The sequence below is a fragment of the Bison bison genome, unplaced genomic scaffold (assembly GCF_000754665.1).
Source record: "Bison bison bison isolate TAMUID 2011002044 unplaced genomic scaffold, Bison_UMD1.0 scf7180017864490, whole genome shotgun sequence".
NCBI classification, from domain to species: Eukaryota; Metazoa; Chordata; class Mammalia; order Artiodactyla; family Bovidae; genus Bison; species Bison bison.
Window position 1 is genome coordinate 8,515,406 of NW_011495049.1, and position 16,605 is coordinate 8,532,010.

Genomic DNA, 16,605 nt, shown 5'->3' on the forward strand with positions numbered 1-16,605 from the left:
AGGTCCATCTAGTCAAAGCTATAGTTTTTCCAGTGGTCATGTATGGATGTGAGAGTTGGACTGTGAAGAAGGCTGAGCACCAAAGAATTGATGCTTTTGAACTGTGGTGTGGGAGAAGACTCTTGAGAGTCCCTTGGACTGCAAGGAGATCCAAGCAGTCCATTCTGAAGGAGATCAGCCCTGGGATTTCTTTGGAAGGAATGATGCTAAAGCTGAAACTCCAGTACTTTGGCCACCTCATGCGAAGAGTTGACTCATTGGAAAAGACTCTGATGCTGGGAGGGATTGGGGGCAGGAGGAAAAGGGGACGACAGAGGATGAGATGGCTGGATGGCATCACCGACTCAATGGACATGAGTTTGAATGAACTCCAGGAGTTGGTGATGGACATGGAGGCCTGGCATGCTGCAATTCTTGGGGTCGCAAAGAGTTGGACACAACTGAGTGACTGAACTGAACTGAACTGGAGTACCCCATTAACCTAAGAAATCATGCTATTAGATAGTCACTAATTGGTTAGCAGGGGCCATTAGGTTAGAAATAGAGCAGTGTGTTTTATATGCTCATTTGTGAGTAGAATATTGCTTTCATGAAAGTGATCAGTCTGATAAGTCGTGTGCAAGATATGTCATGGACTTGCATTAAATTTCTGTTTTTCCTCTTTCTCTTATTTTGTGTTATACAAAGGTGGAAAATTGTCCCTATGCACTGTATATTGGAGCCATCAGAGACAGTGACCAGATTAAATAATTTGTCTAGGTTTCACTAATATATCTTTGTAGGACTTGATGGAAACTTCACAATGCCTGGTACTCTCCCTAGGGAAAGCCAGCTGCCACATCTGCAAGAAGTCTTCTTTTGGATGCTTTCTTAGTGATGAAAGTTTCGTCCTCCCTTCTCACCATGGTATAGGTACATTTTATACAGCTCCTGGCCCCAAGGGGTGGAGGTGGAAACATTTGACCTCAGATAGCCTGCTTTCCTGCGCCCTCCAGAGCAGGGGTAGCCCTCTTCTCTGGTAGCTGATATAAGATAAAGGCTGAACTTATCTCCATGAAAAGGCCAGGATATGCAGGAGTTTATTTCTCCTTCACATCCAGGAGATGCTACCCTTCCTCTTACCTCCTCACCTCCATATGTTGTTGTTCACTCACCTAGTCCTGTCCATCTCTTTGCCACTCCATAGACTGAAGCATGCCAGGCTTCACTATCCCTTACTATCTCCTGGAGCTTGCTCAAACTCATGTTCATGAGTCGGTGATGCCATCCAACCATCTCATCCTCTATCACCCCCTTTTCTTCCTGCCCTCAATCTTTCTATTCATTGGAAAAGACCCAGCATCAGGGTCTAGTCCAGCGAGTTGGCTTTTCGCATCAGGTGGCCATAAGAAATCCTTATAAACCAGGATGAGCACTTACCCTAAGTCCATGTTATTCAAGATCACAGATGAATGAACTTCCCCAGGAAGCATGGGGAAGCTGGTCTGGGAGCTGCGCTTGTGGCTCTGGGACCAGCTACCTGTGATTATGCTGGAACATGACGGGTGGAGTGGATTGGCCACAGGTAGTGTTCTGCTATTAATTCTGCAAGGATATTCTAAGAGGTTTTGCGTGTATCTGACAATTACCCTAAAATGCTACTCACTGTAATGATGTGTTGGGAAATGGAAAATACTCAGGGATCATTTAGTAATCATATTCTGATAGTGTTCTTTTAGCAGATTAAGGGTTTTTCCCCTCCCTCTTTATAGTAATATGAAGGAGGAAACACAACAACTTTTCACAGAAATAGGAAATTCATATTCAGATGAGAACAGGTCCTTATCAGTTTTAAATAACCAGGGAAATTATCTTAGAAGAGACCTCTGTGAAGTGTCTTGGAGGTTTTCATGAATAAGCTTTGGAGTGATGTATATTCTAGCTGTCTTCCCCACAAATACAGTTTTTGTCTTTGTGAATGCCCACAGTGTATATGCCTGAACACATACATACTTCCATTATTTCTCATAATTCCCTGCTGTAATTACTTTGGAGAAGAAAAAAAAAAGGGTAAAATACTCAGTTATGTTAAATTTACACTTGTGGATTTAACACTTAGTTCTCTTTCAAGGTTGTCCATTTTGATTAAAGCTTGCTTAATTATTTAAGACTATCTCCAGGTCTGAAAATCTGTAAGTCTTACAGAGACCAAGCTGAAATCTTAATCTGTTTGAAAGTGAACATCTTCCAAATTTCGTCTCATTTTTTTAGAAAATTGATGTTTGAAAACTATAAATATTTATATTTGAATTAGTATACAGTTATATTTTACTGTATATGAATTGATGCATTTGAATTGAGTTTTGCTTCAAAAATCAGTGTGATTACTATTGGATACATAATTTTATTATTTTTAATCACTAATATGAAGTTAAGTGTGTGGTCAGATGCCTGCCTGGAATCTCTGATTCAATTTTCCTCTTACTTACTTTAAATCTGTTTTTAAAACAATAAATCTTGCAAGTAGTTTTACTTTCCTTAAATATCAGTTACAAATGTTTTTCCATTTTCTGAAACTTGATCAAGTATCCTGTGAAAGGACTTTTAAATCTCTTCTTTTTGAAATGTAGATAAGAGCGATAGAGATTTCCTTCTCCATTTGCTGTTATAATTTTGTACTGAAATCCCACAGACCCCAGTATTTACTAAATCAGGTTCTCAGAGTAACCCATTGTTTATCAAGGCATGTAAATACGGTTTCCACAGTTAATAAGTACTATTTACTGAAGGGAGCCACCAGAACGGCAGAGTTACAATGGATACTTTATGTCACATGAAAAAAGTTTCTCACTAGATTATTAGGTCTTTGTGATTTTTTTTTTTTTTTTGGATGGTGAGTGGGGAGAATTAGTAGACTGGAAAAAGATTGCAAGGTCAATAGCATAAATTATATGTAAATAGCCAAAACATGCTGTTTGGGTTGCCAAACACTCATAGGAGATTGCATTATCAAGCTAGGAATTTGTAAGCCTTCTAAATACAAAGTGCAACCTTTGCAAACACATAGGTCATGCTTATATATACTTATGCCCAGCCACATGGTAGAATACCCAGTTTGTTTATTTTTCCTTGTTTTCTTGTTGGAGGCTGATAATTGCCAACAATTATTGAGTACTTACTGTGGATCAAGTACTGTTCAGGGGCTCTAAACACACAGTTTCTTTATTCCTCTCCAACCTACCTACTTTTAGTCTCATCTGTAGGTGAGAGATCTGACTTGATTGCAATTTGCCTTGAAAAGAAAAAATCTTCACACTATCATAAATGTCCTTTATTTGTCTTTCTTACCTTTTATTATCTTTTCCATTGAATCATTATTTTGATTCCATTTGGTTCCATTATTTTGATTTCCATTTGAATCATGATTCCATTTTCATTGAATCATTATGAGAACACTTCATAAGCTTTGTTTGAGAGGTTCTTTGGATTGCTGTTTTTTTCTTCGTTTTATTGAGGTATGATTGACGTGCAGCCTTGTACAGGTTTATAAAAGGTTCACAAAGTATATAGCATCATGATTTAACATTTACACATCATGAAATGATTATCACAATAAGTTTGGTGATGATCCATCATCTCATATAATTATAGCATGAAAGAAATAGAAAGCCTTTTTTCTTTTTTCTTGTGATGAGTGGTTTGTTGTTTTTATTCCTCCTCTTGGAAGCTCCTTCACCCCCAAGTCCGCCGCCCAGGTCAGTGACATCACACAGGCCTGACTGCTCTCCTAGTGCTTCTTTTCATACCTCCCACACCCAGCTCAACAGCAGTGCTGGCCTGTTTTGTTTTGTTTTTAATGGATACAGCCATTACTCTGCTAAAGTGGACTGTCACCACAGGATAATGTTGCTCTGGAATTGTCATAGTCTGGCTTTTAAATAAGAGAATAGAAATCTAGGCTTTCTATGCAAAATTGCTGATGTTTAATAATGATTCAAGTTTTGAGGGAAAAACCCCTGAAAACTGAAGAAGTATGCTCTTGGGCATATCTAGGCTGTAAGTTTGAAGTCTCCATTTCTATTCCAGTCAGTGCTCAGTTTATTGGCTATGATTGTAGGTGTTAAAAAGAAACTGCTACTTTTATAAGTAGAAAACTTTTGATACCACAAATTGCAGACTTCAAAAAAATTAAAGAAAATCGCAAGGCATTACAAGAAGCACTGACTCCAATAGTTAAGAAATTAATTTAAGAGCAATATAAGTCTCCAGTGTAAGGTTTTTTTAATTTTTCTATTCTTCCTCTCCAATCATAGTGACTTTTCTTTAAGTTCATTTAGGAAGCTTCCTTAGGAACACTGACAGTTTATTTAAAATTGCAGTGGCAAGGATTGCCAAAGGGGAGGTGGTGAGGGAGAAGAGAGGAAATAGTGAGGGAGATTAACAAATACAAACTTCTGTTTTGTACAAGTACAAAACAGATGAATCATGTGCATGAAATGTATAGTGTGGAGAATATCGTCTATACTAATGTAATAACTTTGTATGGTGCCAGATAGTAACTAGACTTGTTGTGGTCATCATTTTGAAAAGTGTAGAAATCACTATAATCGAAGAAGGCAATGGCACCCCAACTCCAGTACTCTTGCCTGGAAAATCCCACGGATGGAGGAGCCTGGTAGGCTGCAGTCCATGGGGTCGCTAAGAGTCGACATGACTGAGCGACTTCCCTTTCACTTTTCACTTTCATGCATTGGAGAAGGAAATAGCAACCCACTCCAGTGTTCTTGCCTGGAGAATCCCAGGGACAGGGGAGCCTGGTGGGCTTCCGTCTATGGGGTCGCACAGAGTCGGACACGACTGAAGCGACTTAGCAGCAGCAGCAGCACCATGCTGTATAATAGGAACTAATACGGTGTTGTAGATCAATTATACTTCAAAAAACAGCCAACCAACCAACAGGCTCATAGAAAAAGTGATTAGTTTTGTGGCTACCAAAGGCAGAGGGGAGGGGAGGGGGGATTGGATGAAGGCAGTCAAAAGATACAGAATTCCAGTTATAAGTACAAGGTTTGTAGTATACAGTATGGTAAATACAGTTGACACTGCTATGTATTACATATGAAAGTTGAGAGAGTAAATCCCAGGAGTTCTCACCCTTAGGAAAATATTCACTATCAACCAAAAATTAAAGCTTTCTAATTTTTAGCATCCCATCATTTGGACTTAGAGGTGGCACAATGCACTTCACTGAAGTAAGTTATTTTAAGAAAACATAACAGGTGGAAAGCAAACTTCAATTAACAGTTGAAAGAAGGATCATTTAAATAAGCAAAAGCACTTGAGTGGTGTTTAAGAGCTGGCAAAAGCCATCCTGTGATAAAGTCTTGAATGAGAGCCAGTGGGGTCTCTAAGCAGAGGTGCCGCCTGTGTAGGGACTGTGGGTCTTCTTAGATGTCCCTGGCATGCCTGAAGCAGAGGCAGCATAGATGCATAAAGGGAGAGGCAGGAGAGAGGGAAAGGAACAGGGAGAAACATTAAGAGAGAGAGAAGAGAAAATTGTAATCATAGTAACTATTCAATAGTGCTTACTATGTGCTGGCTTTGTTTTTTAGTTCTTTTATTCTCATTTCATCCTCTCCTCTCTCCCTGAGAAACCCTATGAGGTAAGTGTTAATATCTTCATTTTACAGATAAAGGACCTGAGACTCAGAGAAGAGTCTCAGGTTAGACAGTAGAAGAGCTGTTTAAATTGAAGCCTGCTGACCTCAAAGCTATTAATCGCTATAATATATGGTCCTCCCAGTGTCTCTTAAGGGGAAGGGAAATCAGGGTGCCTTAGAAGTTCCCTCAAAGGCCTGTTGGCAACTCTTGGACTGGACCATGGGTGTCAAGATGTGGAGAACATCCACCTCGACTTTGGCTGTTCCAGCCTTAAGATCATTTGAAGTCAATAAAGAAAGACGGGTGTATGCCAGGGAGTAGTTTTATAGATTGCCTAGCACTTCATGCCAAGAGAAGCAATTCCATTTCTCATGTGGCCCGTGTGGTTCCAACTCCCTTTCCTTCCTTGCTGTGCAGACAGGCACTGTGGAGTGTAAAAAGCTATTTGATGGCCAAATACTACAGTATGGATGGTAAACCCTTGCTTATGCAGAAGCAGCTGTGGAGTTCTTGGTATTATTCTTTCTTCTCTGTCTGTTAAGGAAGCCAAGTGAAAATTTACTCTCCAGGATGATAGGCAGTGTAAGGAACTGCATGCAGCCAAAGATATTAACTTGTTGACTAGGTTTTTGGTAGTTGGATAGTAGCTTTCCAGATAAAGCCAATGATATGCAATTATGGATGGAGAGCTTCAGCATGCAGGTTCTATTCTTCTGACTCCCCAACACAAAATCAAATTATGGTTCACCTCCACTTGTGAGTTCATTTCGCATTTGCAAAAACCAGGATGTCCAAGTTTAAGTAGTTAAGTACTTTTTAAAGATTTAATTCAGCATCATTTCAAGGCTAAGAACAAGCTCATTGTGACCCAAGTTTAGGCTTTAAAAAGGGTTATGTAACACATGAGAAGCATTTAGAACTTCTACAGTCTTAAATCTCTTGCCTTTTCCCCCCCATTGCTGAGTATTAGATTCTTATATATAGATAATCTATCTCATATATCTAAATGAAAATTTTATTAAAGAACCAAAACAGTCACTATCCCTGGTCGAGATAAAAATCCCCAATTAGTTTGTCTTTTTTTTTTTCCTGGTTGGGTATTTATTTCTGTTTATTGTGCAGATTAAACAAAACTATTATTAAGTAGTTTTTTAAATGTACTGAACATTTATTCCTGGTCAGATACAATACCAAGGCATAGTCCCTGCCCTCAAGATTCTTATAGCAAAAGGAAGAAACAGGAAAATAAACTGATAGATGCCACGCAGTAAGCTAAGTAGTTATAGGCCTGCCCCTGTCGACTGCTGCTTCTCCTCCATCCCCCTGATGGTGTCTAGTTCACACACAAATGACACACCCTGCGATTCTTATGGGAAAGGAAATAGAGAGATAACTTGGGGGTCAGGAGGGCACTAACTTGACATTGCAAGACATTCTTCCGGTCTTGAGGCAGGGCCTGAGCCCCGGAGCCTACACTCAGACCGAGAATGACTCTTTGTGGAGGGAGGCTCTTTGCCTTCTCTGGAACAGCAAAGCTGGTAGAGAGAGCCCAGACCAACACCCAGGTGGAGCTGATGAGGGTAAGAAGGACAAGGAACACCTCTGGAGAACTTAGGGTTGCAGTGGTTTCTCTGTTCACTGAGTGCAGAGAACAGCGGGCGATGAAAGGAGAAGCATTGTTCTCAGGGTATAATTTTCAATTTTTGAGCCAGAGTAAGTAATTTATAAAGAAGAGTAAAAGAAAGCAAGTTTTTGCTTCTGCCCCCACCCCCCACCCCGCAACAAAGTCTAACTAGTTCAACAAAGCAAAGAGTGATTTTCTACATATTTATGCCATGTAGAGAAGTATTATTTGGAGCACTTGCTAGAACTTCTTCACAGAGGTCTATTTGATACATTTGCAGAAATGTGGTTTTTGGTGTATGGTTCATTGGCCAAAAAGAAGGTTGTACTTGGCTTCCCAAAAGGTGGTTGTGTGTGGAGATGAGTGGAGGAAATTAAGTCATATTTTTGGTTATTTTAAATTTAATTGATAGAATCATGAACTGCAGTCAAAGGCTATGTAGACCAACGCTTTCTGAGAAATTCACCAGATGTTATATGGTTACATGTGAGCACACCTGAAAAGGATTTTGAACACTAAAAGTCTTGGATCCAAAACTATTCTTTAACATTTTAATTTTTCTTAAAAAGACTCTTAAGACTGAAGAATAATAATGTTTAAGAGGTGAGCTTACCAAGGCCCAATCAGTGAAGCCAGATTGGCATGAAGCTCCAAATCAGCTTCTGCCTTGGTGGGGTCTTAGAATTGTCTTAAATGAAAAGGAAAATTGTCCATAACTGCAAGTGGAAGTAGTCATTAAGACAAGCTCAATCACCAGCAAAATAGACCACTTTTCAACTTAAATGTGTTTCATTATTGGACACTATAATAAACCGGCCCTGAGTAACAATAAGATCACTTGCATTTAGCAGGCAGTTCACTTTCTGAGAAACCCCTTGCCTTTCCCTCTAGTCTGTTAATGCTACAATACCTGATACACATGGCAGGTACTACAGAAACAACTAAGGAGAACTCATCGCCGGAGACGATCAGATATGGGGAGTGAGGTGTGATTGCCAAAGCTTACGAGCTTGTACTTGCCCAGAATATAGTAATACTTGTACTATCTGAGTCACTAGGAAATTTTTGAGACCCTGTTGGTGAAGGGGAGGCAAAACTTCACCTCTGCCCATCTTAGGTTTTCAGCTGGGACTCTTTTAGCAAAAAGACAGATTGACGAGAGAAAAATGGTTTATTAATGCTGCAGCCCACACATAATGGGAGAAACTTAAACCTAAAGTAACTCAAAATGGCAGCTTTGAGTCCCAGCTTATAGAGCATCTTCAACAAAAACTTAAACTTGTAGAGAAATGGCAGGCCTAGAAAGGTAGCTTTTGGCTTCCAAGGGCAGCAAACCTGGAAAGTAAATATATGACTGGAAACTAATGAGTTAAAGTTTGTAAATTTCTCTGGTGTCACCTCTGATAAGAGTCTGAAAGGAGAATTTATATCCTGCTTTTAAGCAGAAAAGGGAGAGAGGTTTTCTCTGCTTTTGCTACTTCTTAATTACCATCAGTTCAAAATTATCTGTATGTCAAAGAGGGATATTTTGAGGTAATATATTTGGTTTCCTTTTAAGGAGAACTTAACAAGGGACTTTCTTAGCCAAAGTGTGCCTTTAGCCCTCCTAAAGATGTTCTCTTTCTTCTGGTGCCCTCCCTACTAGTAATTTCTGTTACTGAAGTCTCAACAGTGGAAAATGTCCCTTGCCTTTTTCATGTTGACATTATATTGTTCTTACAGAAAATTTACAAAGATATCCAGAGTCTCTGCTCTTAACTCAGCTTTCCCTAATGTTTACCATTCTGTATATCACTACCTTATTGTGCCTGAATTTACACTTCCTTAATGACTGCCAAACCTAGACAGTGTGTTAAAAAGCAGAGACATTGCTTTGCTGACAAAGGTCTGTCTAGTCAAAGCTATGGTTTTTCCAGTAGTCATGTATGGCTGTGAGTGTTGGACCATAAAGAAGGCTGAACACCAAAGAATTGATGCTTTCATATTGTGGTTCTGGAGAAGACTCTTGAGAGTCCCTTGGACTGCAAGGAGGTCAAACCAGTCAATCCTAAAGGAGATCAACCCTGAATATTCATTAAATGGACTGCTGCTGCAGCTTAAGCTCCAATACTTTGGCCATCTGATGTGAAGAGTTGACTCATTGGAGAAGACCCTGATGCTGAGAAAGACTGAAGGCAAAAGGAGAAAGAGGCGTCAGAAGATAAGATGTTTAGATAGCATCACTAGCTCAATGGACATCAATCTGAGCAAACTCCAGGAGATAGTAGAGGACAGAGGAGCCTAGCAGGCTGGTCCATGAGGTCGCAAAGACATGGACATGACTTAGCTACTGAACAACAACAATAAATGATTGCCAATGGATGTTGAACAACTTTTCATGCTTATTTCCATCCATACGTCTTCTTTGAGCATCTACTCAGAAACACATCCATTTAAAAATATTGCGCTTGTGTGTTTTCATTTTTGGAGGGTGGGTTTGAGAGTTGTTCATTATGGGCATAATTATCTATATATCATCTGCAGATATTTTCTCCCAGTCTTTGGTGTTCTTTATTTCTTTTTGCATATTCAAGTTTTAGTCTGACTTCATATTCGTTCTGCCTGATGAACTTGCTTTATCATTTCTTTTAGAATAGATTTGTTGGCAATGAATTCCATCAGCTTTTATTTGTTTGAGGAGAGTCTTTTTCGTTTAGTTTTGAAAGTTATTTTCACAGATTATAGATTTCTAGTTTGATGATTTCCTCCCAGCCCCAGTATCATTGCTTTAAAGATGTCTGTCATTGTCTTCTGATATACTGGTTTCTGATAAGAAATCTGTTGTTACAGTTCTCTTTCTTCCTCTGTGTGTAATGTTTCTTTTTATTCTAATTGCTTTAAAATTTTATATTTGCCTTTTGTTTTCAACAATTTAAATATGACATTTGAAGATGTGGGTGTCTGTGTGCGTATTAGTATTTTTCCTTCTTGGCTGGCTGGCTGGCATCTGTAATTAATATTGGAAAATTCTTGGCCATTTTTTTCTTCAAATATTTTTTCTGCCTTGTTTTCACTTTCTTCTTTTGAGTTTCTAATTATGTGAGTGTTATAAATGTGTGATGTCCCACAGCTCTTAATTATTTTAGTTTATTTTTCACTCTTTTATTTTGGGTGATTTCTATTGTCTTCTCTTCAAGTTAATTGATGGTTTCACTGGTAGAGTTAAGTGTACTGATGCACCTGTCATTCTTTAATTTTGCTTCTGTGCTTTTCATTTTCAGCATTTTCATTTGATTGTTTCTCTTTCCTGATGGAATTACTCATCTGATCTTACATGTTGCCTACTTTTTCCTTTAGAGCTTTTAACATATTAGTCACCATTATTTTAAATTAATTAAAATTACCTATCAGATGGTTTCCACATATGTGTTATACCCAAATCTGGTTCCAATGATTGCTTTGCTTTGTGTCATCTTTCTTTCCTTTTTGTATACTTCATAGTATTTTTTGAAAGCTGAGTGTCTTCTGTTGGGTTCTGTTCTGTTAGGTTGGGTTTGAAGTTTGCTGTTGCTATGGTTACCTTCCATGCCCCACAGGCTGCAAATGTGGATGCCTTGTGTTTAATCTGAGAGTTACAGTGTCAGTTTGGCCCTGCTCGCCAAGTCTTCCCTTTCTACTTTGCCTCAGGAGGGTTTCTTTGTACATTCTTGCCCCTCTGATGTCCATTTCACCACAATCTTCTTGTTACTTGTTATTTGAACTTTTTCCTTGGTGGTGGAGGAAAGTGGAATGGAACATTCTCAGTTGCTGTGACCAAATCCCAGTCTTAGGAGGATCTTAGAAATACGGCCTTCTCAATTTTCCTACCCCTGTCCTGGTTGTAATTTGGGGTCCAGTGTATATCCCTGCCCATAACATAGGACTAACCTTTTGCCTTCTGTTTCCCTCCTCCCACTGCAGGTTTTCATCTGTGTCCTAAGGACAGCATCATTGCTATTGCCCCCTTCCCCAAAGATTAAGGCTTTTGTTCTGTAAGGAGGTTGGAGAAACAGACAAGGTGCCCTGCTTCTCCCATGTGGCTGTTCTTCTCCTCTCCAAGGTTTGCATTAAAACTGATATTTTTAAGGCACTTTCTTTTTGTGAGGGAGCATCCAGGGGGGTTTATAGAGGGAAAAAAGAACAAAGCATATGAACTATTCCAATTTCTATGGCTCCTAATTGTTTCATGCTGTCTGCCCGGTCCTATCCTGGTTTCAACAGTTCATCAGTTATTTTAGCTGAAGCTTTACTGGTGTGTGGTCGCTTTTAACCTGGGTTAGTGAATGCTTATGTCTCCTCTCTCCCAGTAGGTGCCCGTTTCTCTTGAAATTTTGAACAAGTTATTTGTTCTGCAACTTCAGTTTTATGATATGTTCAAAAAATGTCATGAATTTGAAGCTAGTTTATCTCCTTTTCATTGCAATGCTGTGAGTAATATTGCTTCCAGCTAGTTTCACCAGATAAAATATAAAACACCCAGTTAAATTTGAATTTTAAGATAAACAATGACTAACCTTTTACTATAAATATATCCCATACAAAATTCAAATTTAACTGAATGATTTAGCAAATACTTCTATTTGCTAAAAGCACATTCCATATTTAAAGAACGTTTTAAAATAAAAGACATTTTAAAGATGGAACTGAAATAAAGTGTGATAATGAACACACATTTATCAAGTCATAGTGACCTTTGAGGTTTCAATGGCGAGAATATTTTTACTTGGGTTTTTCTGCTACCTTTCCAGTCGTACCCTGTAAGTGGACTAAAATTTGGGTTTAGTGAAGAGTTTACTTTTCTCTCACTTCTTCTTTAATGATGTGATTTTTTGTACTGTGGAATCATGGAGTCTCTGAAAAGCTGTTGACTGTTATGTTGTTGTTTAGTCACTAAGTCGTTTCTGACTGCTGTGACCCCATGAACTGTATGTAGCCCAGCAGGCTCCTCTGTCCGTGGGATTTCCCAGGCAAGAATACTGGAGTGAGTTGCCATTTCCTCCTCCAGGGGATCTTCCTGACCCAGGGATTGAACCCACATCTCTTGCAGCAGCAGGCAGATTCTTTACCACTGAGCCACCTTATGAATACTCTCCTGAGAAAATTTTCTGTAACACTCCTGAGAAAAATTTGTATAACACTTTCTACTTATGATTTCAGAGACTCACATCACTGTAAAGATCTTTTACAAAACCTTAGATAAGGCAGAGAGGGAAGAAATATTGAATGTTACCTCAGCCTATCAATGTCACGTCAGACATCCCAGGCTGTGCTATGTATTATGGAATGGACTACAGCACACTGATTACTGTCAGACTGGAACGTATCTATTTCGGTCAAGGAGATACTTATTTTAGAAATAGTTTTATTTAGCCATTATCTGCATGAGCCAGTGCTCCATTTGCATTTTTATTTATTTCTGTGTTTGACACCACTATCCATTACGAGGAGCAGCATTTTTCTTGAACTTCCAAAGTACAGCAAACACACTGTGAAGCTGAACTTGGATCATCCATCAGTGTAAACAGCTCCTTATTATTTTCAGTTGTGTTTCCTGTTCTGGAAATTTTTCAAAGATATATGCTTATTTACACATGTACCACAAAGATTTCCCTCCTCTTTCAATATATTTTAATAAACTAAAATATAAGTGGTTGGATCACTGGGGATGAAAGGATGACATAGAAACAAAACAATGTAACTTCACCCTATAGAATAAGTTTCTTGTTCTAGACCATCTGTTGGGAAAATGTAGTTGGAAGGCTGGCCTCTTTTTATAAATAAAGTTTTATTAGAACACAACTACACTCATTTGTTTGCATATTGTTTCCAGCTATTTTCAATCTACAAGACAGAGTTGAGCAGTTGTGACAGAGACTGTATGGCTCACAAGCCATATTTAGTATCTGGCCCTTTAAGAACGAATTTGCTCTTTTAGACAAAGGACAAAGAAAGATAAGAAAAGAACAAATTTATACAAGACCACAAGCTGTTGTGCGATTCATTTAGTTTCCACAGCAAAGTTGTTGCTATGTGAAAATTGCTTATTTATACTTAAATTCTTTAGAAGCCCCCAAGTTGCCCTGAGAGAACCAAAGGAAATTTCAATAGTCTCTTTAGACTAGTTTGGAAAATCTCTCCAATTCTCCCTTCTGCTTTCATTCCTCATTAGTCTTGGGATAAAAAACTGAGTAGAGCTGAGAGCCAATCAACTTACTTTAGGGGATAAAAACTAAGCAGGGTTGAGAGAGAGAATTAAAAGTTTTATCTCAGCATGAGATCAGGAAGGGAGCTATGTAATCCAAGAATAAATACATTTTATTTAGGAGTCTTTTATTGTTCTTGGAAATTTTGCCAATGATTTTAAATGAAAACTAATTTTCTTTCTAAATTAGGAAATGCTAAGGGAGACATTGCATTTTTCTTAAAAAAATAGATCTGTGGCATTTCTTGAAAGGTCAGTTGTAAAATGCTCCTCTTACACACAGAGACACAGAAAACTTTTGCAAAAAATATTGTCTGGATTCTGGGGCACAGACCATGGGGTTAGGATCTGGGATTGGATCTTACTTCTGCAGAGGGTTTTCAGGCATTATACAAACTGTACTGGAACCAGTGACGTTTTGGGAACTATCTGAGGTGGACTAGGTATCTTGGAGTTTACATGCAGTTGTCTGGATATGATTCTAGCAGTAATCAGAGATGTTTTTTTCTCATATTTCTGTAAAAATAACAAAAGAATTAACCGGGAGCAAAACCCACACTATGAATTTAACTTAAATATATTTGCTAGGGGTTCTCACTTGCTGTGCATGACAGGCAGATGGACTGCTAACATTTCAAGTTGGGCCAAAACATTTTGATCCAGGAAGACAGTGTATGTGAGTTGTAACAGTGTTATGTGCTGTTGTAGCAAAGAGAGTGTTGGGCTGAGTAGGTTTTGTGCCTGTGAGGTAAAAACTCTGTGGAAAAAAAGGCAAGAGATGTATGTAATAAAAAGCCAAAGAAAAGTATATGTTTATTGGGATATTCTAGACATTTGCTTCTTCAATCTATGAGAAACAAAACCATCAATATTTAGTAAGTCCTTGACCTGGTTCCACCGTGCTAAGAGAAGACAAAGTACCTTAGCTTGCATTCCCACTCCCCAACCAAAAACAAAGCCTGAGAAAAGAACATGAGTGCAGGCAGTGGAAAGGAATTTCTCTCTTAGAAGAGGTTAATGCGTGGGAGGGAAAGCCAATGGAGGATGCCTAACTGACTTGGTTACTACTGTGAGCACCTGGTGCTTGATGGCCTGGGGCCTCCGAGAGTCTGCGTAGACTGGCAGAACCATCCTCTGTGCAACAGTGGAGGGAAGATGATTCGACAGGCTCCTGTCCTACACGGGCTTAGAGTTGCCCCTTAAGGATGGACTCCCTTTCCTTCTAGATGAAAATAGCAGAACTGACCATTCCCAAAATAGGCCTCTTTGACATAAGGAAACTTTGAGCTGATTAATTTGAGGAATTGCAGACCCAAGAAAAGCTCTGAAAACAAGAGTAGTAATACCCCTTTTATAAGGGAAATTTACATTAGAATGGGGACCTATACCAGGAAGGGATATATTACCAGAGATCACTTTTTCCCCTGAGAGACTTATCTGCTGGGCCAGGCAACTTTAGTTATCAAACTTTGCCTCTTTTCACCTTTGCATGAATTGCCTTCCCCTCTTGAACCCCTAGATCCTATCCTTCTCCTTAACTCATATAAACCTCACTCATTTGGAGTCTCATATCTTTGTAGGGTATCCATAATCCACATTATTTTTCTTTTTTCCTGTTAATCTGTCTTTTATTGTGGGTGGTGGAGGGTAGGGTGAGACCTCAGCCACAGAACTTAGAAGACTACAGGGAAAATTATTTTTCCTCTCCTACACAGCATTCTAGACTTTATTTTCTTGGGCTCCAAAATCCCTGTGGATGGTGACTGCAGCCGTGGAATTAAAAGACACTTGCTCCTTGGAAGAAAAGCTATGACAAACCTAGACAGCATATTAAAAAACAGAGACATTACTTTGCCAACAAAGGTCCGTCTAGTCAAAGCTATGGTTTTTCCATGTATGGTTGTGAGAGTTGGACCATAAAGAAGGCTGAATGCCAAAGAATTGATGCTTTTGAACTATGGTGTTGGAAAAGACTCTTGAGAGTCCCTTGGACTGCAAGGAGATTCACCCAGTCCATTCTAAAGGAAATCAACCCTGAATATTCATTGGAACAACTGAAGCTGAAGCTGAAACTCCAATACTTTGGCCACCTAATGTGAAGAGCTGACTCATTGGAAAAGACCCTGATGCTGGGAAATATTGAAGGCAGGAGGAGAAGGGGATGACAGAGGGTGAGATGGTTGGAAGGCATCACTAACTCAATGGACATGACTTTGAGCAAACCCCAGAAAATGGTGAAGGACAGGGAAGCCTAGTATGCTGCAGTTCATAGGGTTGCAAAGAGCTGGACGAGACTGACTGACTGAACAACACAGGGTTGTACCTGTGTAGTGGTGAGCAAGTTCCCATGGGAGTCTTATACCTGTGGTGTCAGAAGGTTTGGGGCCCCAGTCCAAAACAAACAGGACAGCCTAGGGGAGGTGCTGTCAGTTTATCCCTGTGAGAAGCCAGCTGCCAAAGCCACAAGGAGAATCAAGGTTTGCTGTGAAAGTAATAGTCAGGAAGTAGAAGTGTATGTTAGAGTTCTACATCAGTTTAGTCTAGTCACTCAGTTGTGTCCAACTCTTTGCGACCCCATGGACTGCAGCAAGCCAGGCCTCCTTGTCCATCACCAACTCCCAGAGTTTACCCAAACTCATGTCCATTGAATTGGTGATGCCATCCAACCATCTCATCCTCTGTTGTCCCCTTCTCCTTCTGCCTTCAATATTTCCTATCATCAGGGACTTTTCAAATGAGTCAGCTTTTGACATCAGGTGGCCAAAGTATTGGAGTTTCAGCTTTGGCATCAGTCCTTCCAATGGACATTCAGGACTGATTTCCTTTAAGATGGACTGGTTGGATCTCCTTGCAGTCCAAGGATCTCCTGCAGTCCAGGAGTCTTCTCCAACACCACAGTTCAAAAGCATCAATTCTTCAGTGCTCAGTGCTTTATAGTCCAACTCTCACATCCATACATGACTACTGGAAAAACCATAGCCTTGACTAGATGGACCTTTGTTGGCAAAGTAATGTTTCTGCTTTGTAATATGCTGTCTAGATTGGTCATAACTATTCTTCCAAGGAGTAAGCGTTTTTTTATTCATGGCTGCAATCACCATCTGCAGTGATTTTGGAGCCC